The sequence below is a fragment of the Rhipicephalus microplus genome, chromosome 3 (assembly GCF_043290135.1).
Source record: "Rhipicephalus microplus isolate Deutch F79 chromosome 3, USDA_Rmic, whole genome shotgun sequence".
NCBI classification, from domain to species: domain Eukaryota; kingdom Metazoa; phylum Arthropoda; class Arachnida; order Ixodida; family Ixodidae; genus Rhipicephalus; species Rhipicephalus microplus.
Genome location: NC_134702.1, coordinates 158,142,757 through 158,157,335, shown reverse-complemented (window position 1 = coordinate 158,157,335; position 14,579 = coordinate 158,142,757). Strand labels below are relative to the sequence as shown.

The 14,579-nt window shown below is 49.6% G+C and overlaps 12 non-coding genes across 12 annotated transcripts; all 12 read right to left on the bottom strand.

The window, feature by feature from the left end:
* Positions 1-298: 298 nt before the first annotated feature.
* TRNAE-CUC (transfer RNA glutamic acid (anticodon CUC)) lies at positions 299-370 on the bottom strand. The gene has a single exon. It is a non-coding gene; the product is annotated as a tRNA-Glu (tRNA).
* Positions 371-2,480: 2,110 nt separating this feature from the next.
* On the bottom strand, positions 2,481-2,552 carry TRNAE-CUC (transfer RNA glutamic acid (anticodon CUC)). Its single transcript has one exon. It is a non-coding gene; the product is annotated as a tRNA-Glu (tRNA).
* A 1,026-nt stretch (positions 2,553-3,578) lies between these two features.
* On the bottom strand, positions 3,579-3,650 carry TRNAE-CUC (transfer RNA glutamic acid (anticodon CUC)). The gene has a single exon. It is a non-coding gene; the product is annotated as a tRNA-Glu (tRNA).
* Positions 3,651-3,763: 113 nt separating this feature from the next.
* Positions 3,764-3,835, bottom strand: TRNAE-CUC (transfer RNA glutamic acid (anticodon CUC)). Its single transcript has one exon. It is a non-coding gene; the product is annotated as a tRNA-Glu (tRNA).
* Positions 3,836-4,674: 839 nt separating this feature from the next.
* On the bottom strand, positions 4,675-4,746 carry TRNAE-CUC (transfer RNA glutamic acid (anticodon CUC)). The gene has a single exon. It is a non-coding gene; the product is annotated as a tRNA-Glu (tRNA).
* A 482-nt stretch (positions 4,747-5,228) lies between these two features.
* On the bottom strand, positions 5,229-5,301 carry TRNAE-UUC (transfer RNA glutamic acid (anticodon UUC)). The gene has a single exon. It is a non-coding gene; the product is annotated as a tRNA-Glu (tRNA).
* Positions 5,302-5,778: 477 nt separating this feature from the next.
* Positions 5,779-5,850, bottom strand: TRNAE-UUC (transfer RNA glutamic acid (anticodon UUC)). Its single transcript has one exon. It is a non-coding gene; the product is annotated as a tRNA-Glu (tRNA).
* Positions 5,851-6,875: 1,025 nt separating this feature from the next.
* Positions 6,876-6,947, bottom strand: TRNAE-CUC (transfer RNA glutamic acid (anticodon CUC)). The gene has a single exon. It is a non-coding gene; the product is annotated as a tRNA-Glu (tRNA).
* A 298-nt stretch (positions 6,948-7,245) lies between these two features.
* On the bottom strand, positions 7,246-7,323 carry TRNAE-UUC (transfer RNA glutamic acid (anticodon UUC)). The gene has a single exon. It is a non-coding gene; the product is annotated as a tRNA-Glu (tRNA).
* A 1,569-nt stretch (positions 7,324-8,892) lies between these two features.
* TRNAE-CUC (transfer RNA glutamic acid (anticodon CUC)) lies at positions 8,893-8,964 on the bottom strand. The gene has a single exon. It is a non-coding gene; the product is annotated as a tRNA-Glu (tRNA).
* A 1,574-nt stretch (positions 8,965-10,538) lies between these two features.
* TRNAE-CUC (transfer RNA glutamic acid (anticodon CUC)) lies at positions 10,539-10,610 on the bottom strand. The gene has a single exon. It is a non-coding gene; the product is annotated as a tRNA-Glu (tRNA).
* Positions 10,611-13,450: 2,840 nt separating this feature from the next.
* TRNAE-CUC (transfer RNA glutamic acid (anticodon CUC)) lies at positions 13,451-13,522 on the bottom strand. Its single transcript has one exon. It is a non-coding gene; the product is annotated as a tRNA-Glu (tRNA).
* Between the last annotated feature and the right edge of the window lie 1,057 nt (positions 13,523-14,579).

Sequence of the window (14,579 nt, the reverse complement as noted above, 5' to 3'; positions counted from 1 at the left end):
ATGCCGGAGAACAGAAAGGGAAGGAGCGATCGCTTAGCGATTTGGCCACATGGTAAAACTATTGAAGTTACATACCGTGCGCACAATGGAGAGTTGATGATAGCAGATAAAAGAAAATACTTCCAACACCGGGAATCCTACCCGGGCCTCCTGGGTGAGAGCCCTGTATCCAAGCCACTAGACCATGCCGGAGGGAGACGGAGCGATCGCTTAGTCATTCGGCCAACAAGGTAAAAGTATTGAAGTTATATTGCATGCGCCCATTGGAGACTTGATGATAGCCGATAAAAGAAAATACTTCCGACGCCGGGAATCGCACCCGGGCCTCCTGGTTGAGAGCCAGGTATCCTAGCCTTTAGACCATGCCGGAGAACAGAGAGGGACGGAGTGATCGCTTAGCGATTCGGCCAACAGGGTAAAAGTATTGAAGTTACATAGCGTGCGCAAATTGGAGACTTGATGATAGCAGATAAAAGAAAACACTTCCGCAACGGGAATCGTACCCGGGCCTCCTGGGGGAAAGCCAGGTATCTTAGCCACTAGACCATGTCGGAGAACGAAGAGGGAAAGAGCGATCGCTTAGCCATTCGGCCAACAGGGTAAAACTATTGAATTTACATAGCGTGCGCAAATTGGAGACTTGATGATAGCAGAGAAAAGAAAATACTTCCGACAGCGAGATCGCAATCGGGCCTCCTTGGTGAGAGCCAGGTGTCCTAGCCACCAGACCACGCCGGAGAACGGAGAGGGACGGAGCGATCGCTTAGGCATTCGGCAAACAGGGTAAAAGTATTGAAGTTACATCGCGTTCGCAAATTGGAGACTTGATGATAGCAGATAAAAAAATATTTCCGACGCCTGGATTGCACCCGGGCCTCTTGGGTGAGAGCCAGGTATTCTAGCCTTTAGATCATGCCGGAGAACAGAGAGGGCCGGAGTGATCGCTTAGCCATTCGGCCAACAGGGTAAAACTATTGAAGTTACATGCCGTGCGCAAATTGGAGACTTGATGACAGCACATAAAAGAAAATACTTCCGACACCGGGAATCGCACCCGGGCCTCCTGGGTGAGAGCAAGTATCGTAGCCACTAGACCATGCCCGAGAACGGAGAGGAAAAGAGCGATCGCTTAGCCATTCGGCTAACAGGGTAAAACTATTGAAGTTATATTGCGTGCGCAAAGTGAAGACTTTATGATATCAGATAAAAGAAAATACTTCCGACACTGGGAATCAAACCCGGGTCTCCTGGGTGAGAGCCAGGTATCCTAGCCGCTAGACAATGCTGGAGAACGGAGCGGGACGGTGCGATCGCTTAGCCATTCGGCTAACAGGATAAAACTATTGAAGTCACATACCATGTGAAAATTGGAGACTTGATGATAGCAGATAAAAGAAACTACTTCCGACACCGGGAATCCTACATGATCCTGTGTGAGAGCCAGGTATCCAAGCCACTAAACCATGCCGGAGAGAGACGGAGCGATCGCTTAGTCATTCGACCAACAAGGTAAAAGTATTGAAGTTATATTGCATGCGCCAATTGGAGACTTGATGATAGCCGATAAAAGAAAATACTTCCGACGCCGGGAATCGCACCCGGGCCTCCTGGGTGAGAGCCAGGTATCCTAGCCTTTAGATCATGCCGGAGGACAGAGAGGGCCGGAGTGATCGCTTAGCGATTCGGCCAACAGGGTAAAAGTATTGAAGTTACATAGCGTGCGCCAATTGGAGACTTGATGACAGCAGATAAAAGAAAACACTTCCGACACCGGGAACCGTACCCGGGCCTCTTGGGTGAGCCAGATATCCAAGCCATTAGACCATGCCGGAGAGAGACAGAGCGATCGCTTAGTCATTCGGCCAACAAGGTAAAAGTATTGAAGTTATATTGCATGCGCCCATTGGAGACTTGATGATAGCCGATAAAAGAAAATACTTCCGACGCCGGCAATTGCACCCGGGCCTCCTGGGTGAGAGCCAGGTATCCTAGCCTTTAGAACATGCTGGAGAACAGAGAGGGACGGAGTGATCGCTTAGCGATTCGGCCAACAGGGTAAAAGTATTGAAGTTACATAGCGTGCGCAAATTGGAGACTTGATGATAGCAGATAAAAGAAAACACTTCCACAACGGGAATCGTACCCGGGCCTCCTGGGTGAGAGCCAGATATCCAAGCCACTAGACCATGCCGAAGAGGGGCGGAGCGATCGCTTAGTCATTCGGCCAACAAGGTAAAAGTAACGAAGTTATATAGCGTGCGCCAATTGGAGACTTGAAGATAGCAGATAAAAATATTTCCGACACCGGGAATCGAACACGGGCATCCTGTGTGAGAGCCAGATATTCAAGCCACAGGACCACGCCGAGAACGGAGAGGGATGGAGCGATCGCTTAGCCATTCGGGCAACAGGGTAAAACTATTGAAGTTACATAGCCTGCGCGAAATGAAGACTTGATGATAGCAGATAAAAGAAAATAATTCCGACAGCGGGAATCGCACCCGGGCCTCCTGGGTGAGAGCCAGGTATCTTAGCCATTAGACCATGTCGGAGAATGGAGAGGGAAAGAGAGATCGCTTAGCCATTCGGCCAAAAAGGTAAAACTATTGAAGTTACATACCGTGCGCAAATTGGAGACTTGATGATAGATGATAAAAGAAAATACTTCCGACAACGAGAATTGAACCCGGGCCTCCTGGGCGAGAGCCAGGTATCCTAGTCACTAGACCATGCCAGAGAACGGAGAGGGACAGAGCAATCGCTTAGCAATTTGGCCAACAGGGTAACAGTATTGAACCTGTATAGCGTGCGCAATTTGGAGACTTCAGGATAGCAGATAAAAAATACTTCCGACACCGAGAACCAAACCCAGGTCACCTGGGTGAGAGCCAGATATCCTAGCCACCAGACCACACCGGAGAACGGAGAGGGATGGAGCGATCGCTTAGGCATTCGGCCAACAGGGTAAAAGTATTGAATTTACATCGCGTGCGCAGATTGGAGACTTGATAATAGAAATAAAAGAAAATACTTCCGACACCAGAAATCGCACCCGGGCCTCCTGAGTGAGAGCCAGGTATCCAAGCCACTAGACCATTCCGGAGAGAGACAGAGCGATCGCTTAGTCATTCGGCCAACAAGGTAAAAGTATTGAAGGTATAATGCATGCGCCCATTGGAGACTTGATGATAGCCGATAAAAGAAAATACTTCCGACGCCGGGAATCGCACCCGGGCCTCCTGGTTGAGAGTCAGGTATCCTAGCCTTTAGACCATGCAGGAGAACAGAAAGGGACGGAGTGATCGCTTAGCGATTCGGCCAACAGGGTAAAAGTATTGAAGTTACATAGCGTGCGCAAGTTGGAGACTTGATGATAGCAGATAAAAGAAAACACTTCCGCAACGGGAATCGTGCCCGGGCCTCCTGGGGGAAAGCCAGGTATCCTAGCCACTAGACCATGCCGCAGAACGGAGAAGGACGGAGCGATCGCTTAGCGATTCGGCCAACAAGGTAAAAGTATTGAAGTTACATAGCGTGCGCAAATTGGAGAATTGATGATAGATGATAAAAGAAAATACTTCCGACACCGAGAATAGAACCCGGGCCTCCTGGATGAGAGCCAGGTATCCTAGCCACTAGACCATGCCGGAGAACGGAGAGGGACGGAGAGATCGCTTAGCCATTCGGCCAACAGGGTAAAACTATTGAAGAGACATACTGTGCGCAAATTGGAGACTTGATGACAGCAAATAAAAGAAAATACCTTCGACCCCGGGAATTGAACCCGGGCATCCTGGGTGAGAGCCAGGTATCCTAGCCGCTAGACCATGCCGGAGAATGGAGAGGGACGGAACGATCGCTTAGCCATTCGGCCAACAGGGTAAAACTATTGAAGTTACATACCGTGCGCAAATTGGAAACTTGATGACAACACATAAAAAAAATACTTCCGACACCGGGAATCGAAACCGGGCCTCCTGGTTGAAAGCCAGGTATCCTAGCCACTAGACAACGCCGAGAACGGAAAGGAACGGAGCGATCGCTTAGCAATTCGGCCAACAGGGTAAAAGTATTGCACCTATATAGCATGCGCAAATTGGAGACTTGGGGATAGCAGATAAAAAATACTTCCGACACCGGGAACCAAACCACGGTCACCTGGGTGAGAGCCAGATATCCTAGCCACCAGATCACGCCGGAGAACGGAGAGGGATGGAGCGATCGCTTAGGCATTCGGCCAACAGGGTGAAAGTATTGAATTTACATCGCGTGCGCAGATTGGAGACTTGATGATAGCAGTAAAAGAAAATACTTCCGACACCAGAAATCGCACCTGGGCCTCCTGAGTGAGAGCCAGGTATCCTAGCCACTAGACCATGCCGGAGAACAGAAAGGGAAGGAGCGATCGCTTAGCGATTTGGCCACATGGTAAAACTATTGAAGTTACATACCATGCGCAAAATGGAGAGTTGATGATAGCAGATAAAAGAAAATACTTCCAACACCGGGAATCCTACCCGGGCCTCCTGGGTGAGAGCCAGGTATCCAAGCCACAGGACCATGCCGGAGAGAGACGGAGCGATCGCTTAGTCATTCGGCCAACAGGGTAAAAGTATTGAAGTTATATTGCATGCGCCCATTGGAGACTTGATGATAGCCGATAAAAGAAAATACTTCCGACGCTGGGAATCGAACCCGGGCCTCCTGGTTGAGAGCCAGGTATCCTAGCCTTTAGACCATGCCGGAGAACAGAGAGGGACGGAGTGATCGCTTAGCGATTCGGCCAACAGGGTAAAAGTATTGAAGTTACATAGCGTGCGCAAATTGGAGACTTGATGATAGCAGATAAAAGAAAACACTTCCGCAACGGGAATCGTACCCGGGCCTCCTGGGGGAAAGCCAGGTATCCTAGCCACTAGACCATGCTGGAGAATGGAGAGGGAAAGAGAGATCGCTTAGCCATTCGGCCAAAAAGGTAAAACTATTGAAGTTACATACCGTGCGCAAATTGGAGACTTGATGATTGCAGATAAAAGAAAATACTTCCAACACCGGAAATCGCACCCGGGCCTCCTGGGTGCGAGCCAGGTATCCTAGTCACTAGACCATGCCGGAGAACAGAGAGGGAACGAGCGATCGCTTAGCCATTCGGCCCACAGGGTAAAAGTATTGAAGATACATCGCGTGCGCAAATTGGAGACTTGATGACAGCACATAAAAGAAAATACTTCCGACACCGGGAATCGAACCCGGGCCTCCTGGGTGAAAGCCAGGTATCCTAGCCACTAGACAACGCCGAGAACGGAAAGGGACAGAGCGATCGCTTAGCAATTCGGCCAACAGGGTAAAAGTATTGAACCTATATAGCGTGCGCAAATTGGAGACTTGGGGATAGCAGATAAAAAATACTTCCGACACCGGGAACCAAACCCAGGTCACCTGGGTGAGAGCCAGATATCCTAGCCACCAGACCACGCCGGAGAACGGAGAGAACGGAGCGATCGCTTAGGCATTCGGCCAACAGGGTAAAAGTATTGAAAATATATTGCAGGCGCAAATTGGAGACTTGATGATAGCTGATAAAAGAAAATACCTCCGACACCAGAAATCGCACCCGGGCCTCCCTGGTGCGAGCCAGGTATCCTAGCCACTACACCATGCTGGAGAACAGAGAGGGAACGAGCGATGGCTTAGCTATTCGGCCCACAGGGTAAAAATATTAAAGTTACATCGCGTGCGCAAATTGAAGACTTGATGATAGATGATAAAAGAAAATACTTCCGACACCGAGAATTGAACCCGGGCCTCCTGGGCGAAAGCCAGGTATCCTAGTCACTAGACCATGCCAGAGAACGGAGAGGGACAGAGCAATCGCTTAGCAATTCGGCCAACAGGGTAACAGTATTGAACCTGTATAGCGTGCGCAATTTGGAGACTTCAGGATAGCAGATAAAAAATACTTCCGACACCGAGAACCAAACCCAGGTCACCTGGGTGAGAGCCAGATATCCTAGCCACCAGACCACACCGGAGAACGGAGAGGGATGGAGCGATCGCTTAGGCATTCGGCCAATAGGGTAAAAGTATTGAATTTACATCGCGTGCGCAGATTGGAGACTTGATAATAGCAATAAAAGAAAATACTTCCGACACCAGAAATCGCACCCGGGCCTCCTGAGTGAGAGCCAGTTATCCTAGCCACTAGACCATGCCGGAGAACAGAAAGGGAAGGAGCGATCGCTTAGCGATTTGGCCACATGGTAAAACTATTGAAGTTACATACCAGGCGCAAAATGGAGAGTTGATGATAGCAGATAAAAGAAAATACTTCCAACACCGGGAATCCTACCCGGGCCTCCTGGGTGAGAGCCAGGTATCCAAGCCACTAGACCATTCCGGAGAGAGACAGAGCGATCGCTTAGTCATTCGGCCAACAAGGTAAAAGTATTGAAGTTATATTGCATGCGCCCATTGGAGACTTGATGATAGCCGATAAAAGAAAATACTTCCGACGCCGGGAATCGCACCCGGGCCTCCTGGTTGAGAGTCAGGTATCCTAGCCTTTAGACCATGCCGGAGAACAGAAAGGGACGGAGTGATCGCTTAGCGATTCGGCCAACAGGGTAAAAGTATTGAAGTTACATAGCGTGCGCAAATTGGAGACTTGATGATAGCAGATAAAAGCAAGCACTTCCGCAACGGGAATCGTGCCCGGGCCTCCTGGGGGAAAGCCAGGTATCCTAGCCACTAGACCATGCTGCAGAACGGAGAAGGACGGAGCGATCGCTTAGCGATTCGGCCAACAAGGTAAAAGTATTGAAGTTACATAGCGTGCGCAAATTGGAGAATTGATGATAGATGATAAAAGAAAATACTTCCGACACCGAGAATAGAACCCGGGCCTCCTGGGTGAGAGCCAGGTATCCTAGCCACTAGACCATGCCGGAGAACGGAGAGGGACGGAGAGATCGCTTAGCCATTCGGCCAACAGGGTAAAACTATTGAAGAGACATACTGTGCGCAAATTGGAGACTTGATGACAGCAGATAAAAGAAAATACCTTTGACCCCGGGAATTGAACCCGGGCATCCTGGGTGAGAGCCAGGTATCCTAGCCGCTAGACCATGCCGGAGAATGGAGAGGGACGGAGCGATGGCTTAGCCGTTCGGCCAACAGGGTAAAAGTATTGAAGATACATCGCGTGCGCAAATTGGAGACTTGATGACAGCACATAAAAGAAAATACTTCCGACACCGGGAATCGAACCCGGGCCTCCTGGGTGAAAGCCAGGTATCCTAGCCACTAGACAACGCCAAGAACGGAAAGGGACGGAGCGATCGCTTAGCAATTCGGCCAACAGGGTAAAAGTATTGAACCTATATAGCGTGCGCAAATTGGAGACTTGGGGATAGCAGATAAAAAATACTTCCGACACCGGGAACCAAACCCAGGTCACCTGGGTGAGAGCCAGATATCCTAGCCACCAGACCACGCCGGAGAACGGAGAGAACGGAGCGATCGCTTAGGCATTCGGCCAACAGGGTAAAAGTATTGAAAATATATTGCATGCGCAAATTGGAGACTTGATGATAGCTGATAAAAGAAAATACCTCCGACACCAGAAATCGCACCCGGGCCTCCCTGGTGCGAGCCAGGTATCCTAGCCACTACACCATGCTGGAGAACAGAGAGGGAACGAGCGATGGCTTAGCTATTCGGCCCACAGGGTAAAAATATTAAAGTTACATCGCGTGCGCAAATTGGAGACTTGATGATAGATGATAAAAGAAAATACTTCCGACACCGAGAATTGGACCCGGGCCTCCTGGGCGAGAGCCAGGTATCCTAGTCACTAGACCATGCCAGAGAACGGAGAGGGACAGAGCAATCGCTTAGCAATTCGGCCAACAGGGTAACAGTATTGAACCTGTATAGCGTGCGCAATTTGGAGACTTCAGGATAGCAGATAAAAAATACTTCCGACACCGAGAACCAAACCCAGGTCACCTGGGTGAGAGCCAGATATCCTAGCCACCAGACCACACCGGAGAACGGAGAGGGATGGAGCGATCGCTTAGGCATTCGGCCAATAGGGTAAAAGTATTGAATTTACATCGCGTGCGCAGATTGGAGACTTGATAATAGCAATAAAAGAAAATACTTCCGACACCAGAAATCGCACCCGGGCCTCCTGAGTGAGAGCCAGTTATCCTAGCCACTAGACCATGCCGGAGAACAGAAAGGGAAGGAGCGATCGCTTAGCGATTTGGCCACATGGTAAAACTATTGAAGTTACATACCAGGCGCAAAATGGAGAGTTGATGATAGCAGATAAAAGAAAATACTTCCAACACCGGGAATCCTACCCGGGCCTCCTGGGTGAGAGCCAGGTATCCAAGCCACTAGACCATTCCGGAGAGAGACAGAGCGATCGCTTAGTCATTCGGCCAACAAGGTAAAAGTATTGAAGTTATATTGCATGCGCCCATTGGAGACTTGATGATAGCCGATAAAAGAAAATACTTCCGACGCCGGGAATCGCACCCGGGCCTCCTGGTTGAGAGTCAGGTATCCTAGCCTTTAGACCATGCCGGAGAACAGAAAGGGACGGAGTGATCGCTTAGCGATTCGGCCAACAGGGTAAAAGTATTGAAGTTACATAGCGTGCGCAAATTGGAGACTTGATGATAGCAGATAAAAGCAAGCACTTCCGCAACGGGAATCGTGCCCGGGCCTCCTGGGGGAAAGCCAGGTATCCTAGCCACTAGACCATGCCGCAGAACGGAGAAGGACGGAGCTATCGCTTAGCGATTCGGCCAACAAGGTAAAAGTATTGAAGTTACATAGCGTGCGCAAATTGGAGAATTGATGATAGATGATAAAAGAAAATACTTCCGACACCGAGAATAGAACCCGGGCCTCCTGGGTGAGAGCCAGGTATCCTAGCCACTAGACCATGCCGGAGAACGGAGAGGGACGGAGAGATCGCTTAGCCATTCGGCCAACAGGGTAAAACTATTGAAGAAACATACTGTGCGCAAATTGGAGACTTGATGACAGCAGATAAAAGAAAATACCTTTGACCCCGGGAATTGAACCCGGGCATCCTGGGTGAGAGCCAGGTATCCTAGCCGCTAGACCATGCCGGAGAATGGAGAGGGACGGAGCGATGGCTTAGCCATTCGGCCAACAGGGTAAAACTATTGAAGTTACATACCGTGCGCAAATTGGAAACTTGATGACGACATATAAAAGAAAATACTTCCGACACCGGGAATCGAACCAGGGCTCCTGGGAGAAAGCCAGGTATCCTAGCCACTAGACAACGCCGAGAACGGAAAGGAACGGAGCGATCGCTTAGCAATTCGCCCAACGGGGTAAAAGTATTGAACCTATATAGCATGCGCAAATTGGAGACTTGGGGATAGCAGATAAAAAATACTTCCGACACCGGGAACCAAACCCAGGTCACCTGGGTGAGAGCCAGATATCCTAGCCACCAGACCACGCCGGAGAACGGAAAGAACGGAGCGATCGCTTAGGCATTCGGCCAACAGGGTAAAAGTATTGAAAATATATTGCATGCGCAAATTGGAGACTTGATGATAGCTGATAAAAGAAAATACTTCCGACACCAGAAATCGCACCCGGGCCTCCTGGGTGCGAGCCAGGTATCCTAGCCACTACACCATGCTGGAGAACAGAGAGTTAACGAGCGATCGCTTAGCTATTCGGCCCACAGGGTAAAAGTATTAAAGTTACATCGCGTGCGCAAATTGGAGACTTGATGATAGATGATAAAAGAAAATACTTCCCACACCGAGAATTGAACCCGGGCCTGCTGGGCGAGAGCCAGGTATCCTAGTCACTAGACCATGCCGGAGAACGGAGAGGGCAGAGCAATCGCTTAGCAATTCGGCCAACAGGGTAGCAGTATTGAATCTGTATAGCGTGCGCAATTTGGAGACTTCAGGATAGCAGATAAAAAATACTTCCGACACCGAGAACCAAACCCAGGTCACCAGGGTGAGAGCCAGATATCCCAGCCACCAGACCACGCCGGAGAACGGAGAGGGATGGAGCGATCGCTTAGGCATTCGGCCAACAGGGTAAAAGTATTGAATTTACATCGCGTGCGCAGATTGGAGACTTGATGATAGCAATAAAAGAAAATACTTCCGACACCAGAAATCGCACCCGGGCCTCCTGAGTGAGAGCCAGGTATCCTAGCCACTAGACCATGCCGGAGAACAGAAAGGGAAGGAGCGATCGCTTAGCGATTTGGCCACATGGTAAAACTATTGAAGTTACATACCGTGCGCACAATGGAGAGTTGATGATAGCAGATAAAAGAAAATACTTCCAACACCGGGAATCCTACCCGGGCCTCCTGGGTGAGAGCCAGGTATCCAAGCCACTAGACCATGCCGGAGGGAGACGGAGCGATCGCTTAGTCATTCGGCCAACAAGGTAAAAGTATTGAAGTTATATTGCATGCGCCCATTGGAGACTTGATGATAGCCGATAAAAGAAAATACTTCCGACGCCGGGAATCGCACCCGGGCCTCCTGGTTGAGAGCCAGGTATCCTAGCCTTTAGACCATGCCGGAGAACAGAGAGGGACGGAGTGATCGCTTAGCGATTCGGCCAACAGGGTAAAAGTATTGAAGTTACATAGCGTGCGCAAATTGGAGACTTGATGATAGCAGATAAAAGAAAACACTTCCGCAACGGGAATCGTACCCGGGCCTCCTGGGGGAAAGCCAGGTATCTTAGCCACTAGACCATGTCGGAGAACGAAGAGGGAAAGAGCGATCGCTTAGCCATTCGGCCAACAGGGTAAAACTATTGAATTTACATAGCGTGCGCAAATTGGAGACTTGATGATAGCAGAGAAAAGAAAATACTTCCGACAGCGAGATCGCAATCGGGCCTCCTTGGTGAGAGCCAGGTGTCCTAGCCACCAGACCACGCCGGAGAACGGAGAGGGACGGAGCGATCGCTTAGGCATTCGGCAAACAGGGTAAAAGTATTGAAGTTACATCGCGTTCGCAAATTGGAGACTTGATGATAGCAGATAAAAAAATATTTCCGACGCCTGGATTGCACCCGGGCCTCTTGGGTGAGAGCCAGGTATTCTAGCCTTTAGATCATGCCGGAGAACAGAGAGGGCCGGAGTGATCGCTTAGCCATTCGGCCAACAGGGTAAAACTATTGAAGTTACATGCCGTGCGCAAATTGGAGACTTGATGACAGCACATAAAAGAAAATACTTCCGACACCGGGAATCGCACCCGGGCCTCCTGGGTGAGAGCAAGTATCGTAGCCACTAGACCATGCCGGAGAACGGAGAGGAAAAGAGCGATCACTTAGCCATTCGGCTAACAGGGTAAAACTATTGAAGTTATATTGCGTGCGCAAAGTGAAGACTTTATGATATCAGATAAAAGAAAATACTTCCGACACTGGGAATCAAACCCGGGTCTCCTGGGTGAGAGCCAGGTATCCTAGCCGCTAGACAATGCTGGAGAACGGAGCGGGACGGTGCGATCGCTTAGCCATTCGGCTAACAGGATAAAACTATTGAAGTCACATACCATGTGAAAATTGGAGACTTGATGATAGCAGATAAAAGAAACTACTTCCGACACCGGGAATCCTACATGATCCTGTGTGAGAGCCAGGTATCCAAGCCACTAAACCATGCCGGAGAGAGACGGAGCGATCGCTTAGTCATTCGACCAACAAGGTAAAAGTATTGAAGTTATATTGCATGCGCCAATTGGAGACTTGATGATAGCCGATAAAAGAAAATACTTCCGACGCCGGGAATCGCACCCGGGCCTCCTGGGTGAGAGCCAGGTATCCTAGCCTTTAGATCATGCCGGAGGACAGAGAGGGCCGGAGTGATCGCTTAGCGATTCGGCCAACAGGGTAAAAGTATTGAAGTTACATAGCGTGCGCCAATTGGAGACTTGATGACAGCAGATAAAAGAAAACACTTCCGACACCGGGAACCGTACCCGGGCCTCTTGGGTGAGCCAGATATCCAAGCCAATAGACCATGCCGGAGAGAGACGGAGCGATCGCTTAGTCATTCGGCCAACAAGGTAAAAGTATTGAAGTTATATTGCATGCGCCCATTGGAGACTTGATGATGGCCGATAAAAGAAAATACTTCCGACGCCGGCAATTGCACCCGGGCCTCCTGGGTGAGAGCCAGGTATCCTAGCCTTTAGATCATGCTGGAGAACAGAGAGGGCCGGAGTGATCGCTTAGCCTTTCGGCCAATAGGGTAAAACTATTGAAGTTACATACCCTCCGCAAATTGGAGATTTGATGACAGCAGATAAAAGAAAATGCTTCCGACACCGGAAATCGCACCCGGGCCTCCTGGGTGAGAGCCAGGTATCCTAGCCACAAGACCATACCGGAGATCGGACAGGAAAAGAGCGATCTCTTAGCCATTCGGCCAACAGGGTAAAACTATTGAAGTTATATTGCGTGTGCAAATTGAAGACTTTATGATATCAGACAAAAGAAAATACTTCCGACACAGGGAATCGAACCCGGGTCTCCTGGGTGAGAGCCAGGTATCCTAGCCGCTAGACGATGCTGGAGAACGGAGCGGGACGGTGCGATCGCTTAGCCATTCGGCCAACAGGGTAAAACTATTGAAGTCACATACCGTGCGCAAATTGGAGACTTGATGATAGCAGATAAAAGAAACTACTTCCGACACCGGGAATCCTACCTTATCCTGGGTGAGAGCCAGGTATCCAAGCCACTAAACCATGCCAGAGAGTGACGGAGCGATCGCTTAGTCATTCGTCCAACAAGGTAAAAGTATTGAAGTTATATTGCATGCGCCCATTGGAGACTTGATGATAGCCGATAAAAGAAAATACTTCCGATGCCGGGAATCGCACCCGGGCCTCCTGGGTGAGAGCCAGGTATCCTAGCCTTTAGAACATGCTGGAGAACAGAGAGGGACGGAGTGATCGCTTAGCGATTCGGCCAACAGGGTAAAAGTATTGAAGTTACATAGCGTGCGCAAATTGGAGACTTGATGATAGCAGATAAAAGAAAACACTTCCACAACGGGAATCGTACCCGGGCCTCCTGGGTGAGAGCCAGATATCCAAGCCACTAGACCATACCGAAGAGGGGCGGAGCGATCGCTTAGTCATTCGGCCAACAAGGTAAAAGTAACGAAGTTATATAGCGTGCGCCAATTGGAGACTTGAAGATAGCAGATAAAAATATTTCCGACACCGGGAATCGAACATGGGCTTCCTGTGTGAGAGCCAGATATTCAAGCCACAGGACCACGCCGAGAACGGAGAGGGATGGAGCGATCGCTTAGCCATTCGGGCAACAGGGTAAAACTATTGAAGTTACATAGCCTGCGCGAAATGAAGACTTGATGATAGCAGATAAAAGAAAATAAGTCCGACAGCGGGAATCGCACCCGGGCCTCCTGGGTGAGAGCCAGGTATCTTAGCCACTAGACCATGTCGGAGAATGGAGAGGGAAAGAGAGATCGCTTAGCCATTCGGCCAAAAAGGTAAAACTATTGAAGTTACATACCGTGCGCAAATTGGAGACTTGATGATTGCAGATAAAAGAAAATACTTCCAACACCGGAAATCGCACGCAGGCCTCCGGGGTGCGAGCCAGGTATCCTAGTCACTAGACCATGCCGGAGAACAGAGAGGGAACGAGCGATCGCTTAGCCATTCGGCCCACAGGGTAAAAGTATTGAAGTTACATCGCGTGCGCAAATTTGAGACTTGATGACAGCACATAAAAGAAAATACTTCCGACATCGGGAATCGAACCCGGGCCTCCTGGGTGAAAGCCAGGTATCCTAGCCACTAGACAACGCCGAGAACGGAAAGGGACGGAGCGATCGCTTAGCAATTCGGCCAGCCAACAGGGTAAAAGTATTGAACCTATATAGCGTGCGCAAATTGGAGACTTGGGGATAGCAGATAAAAAATACTTCCGACACCGGGAACCAAACCCAGGTCACCTGGGTGAGAGCCAGATATCCTAGCCACCAGACCACGCCAGAGAACGGAGAGAACGTAGCGATCGCTTAGGCATTCGGCCAACAGGGTAAAAGTATTGAAAATATATTGCATGCGCAAATTGGAGACTTGATGATAGCTGATAAAAGAAAATACCTCCGACACCAGAAATCGCACCCGGGCCTCCCTGGTGCGAGCCAGGTATCCTAGCCACTACACCATGCTGGAGAACAGAGAGGGAACGAGCGATGGCTTAGCTATTCGGCCCACAGGGTAAAAATATTAAAGTTACATCGCGTGCGCAAATTTGAGACTTGATGATAGATGATAAAAGAAAATACTTCCGACAACGAGAATTGAACCCTGGCCTCCTGGGCGAGAGCCAGGTATCCTAGTCACTAGACCATGCCAGAGAACGGAGAGGGACAGAGCAATCGCTTAGCAATTCGGCCAACAGGGTAACAGTATTGAACCTGTATAGCGTGCGCAATTTGGAGACTTCAGGATAGCAGATAAAAAATACTTCCGACACCGAGAACCAAACCC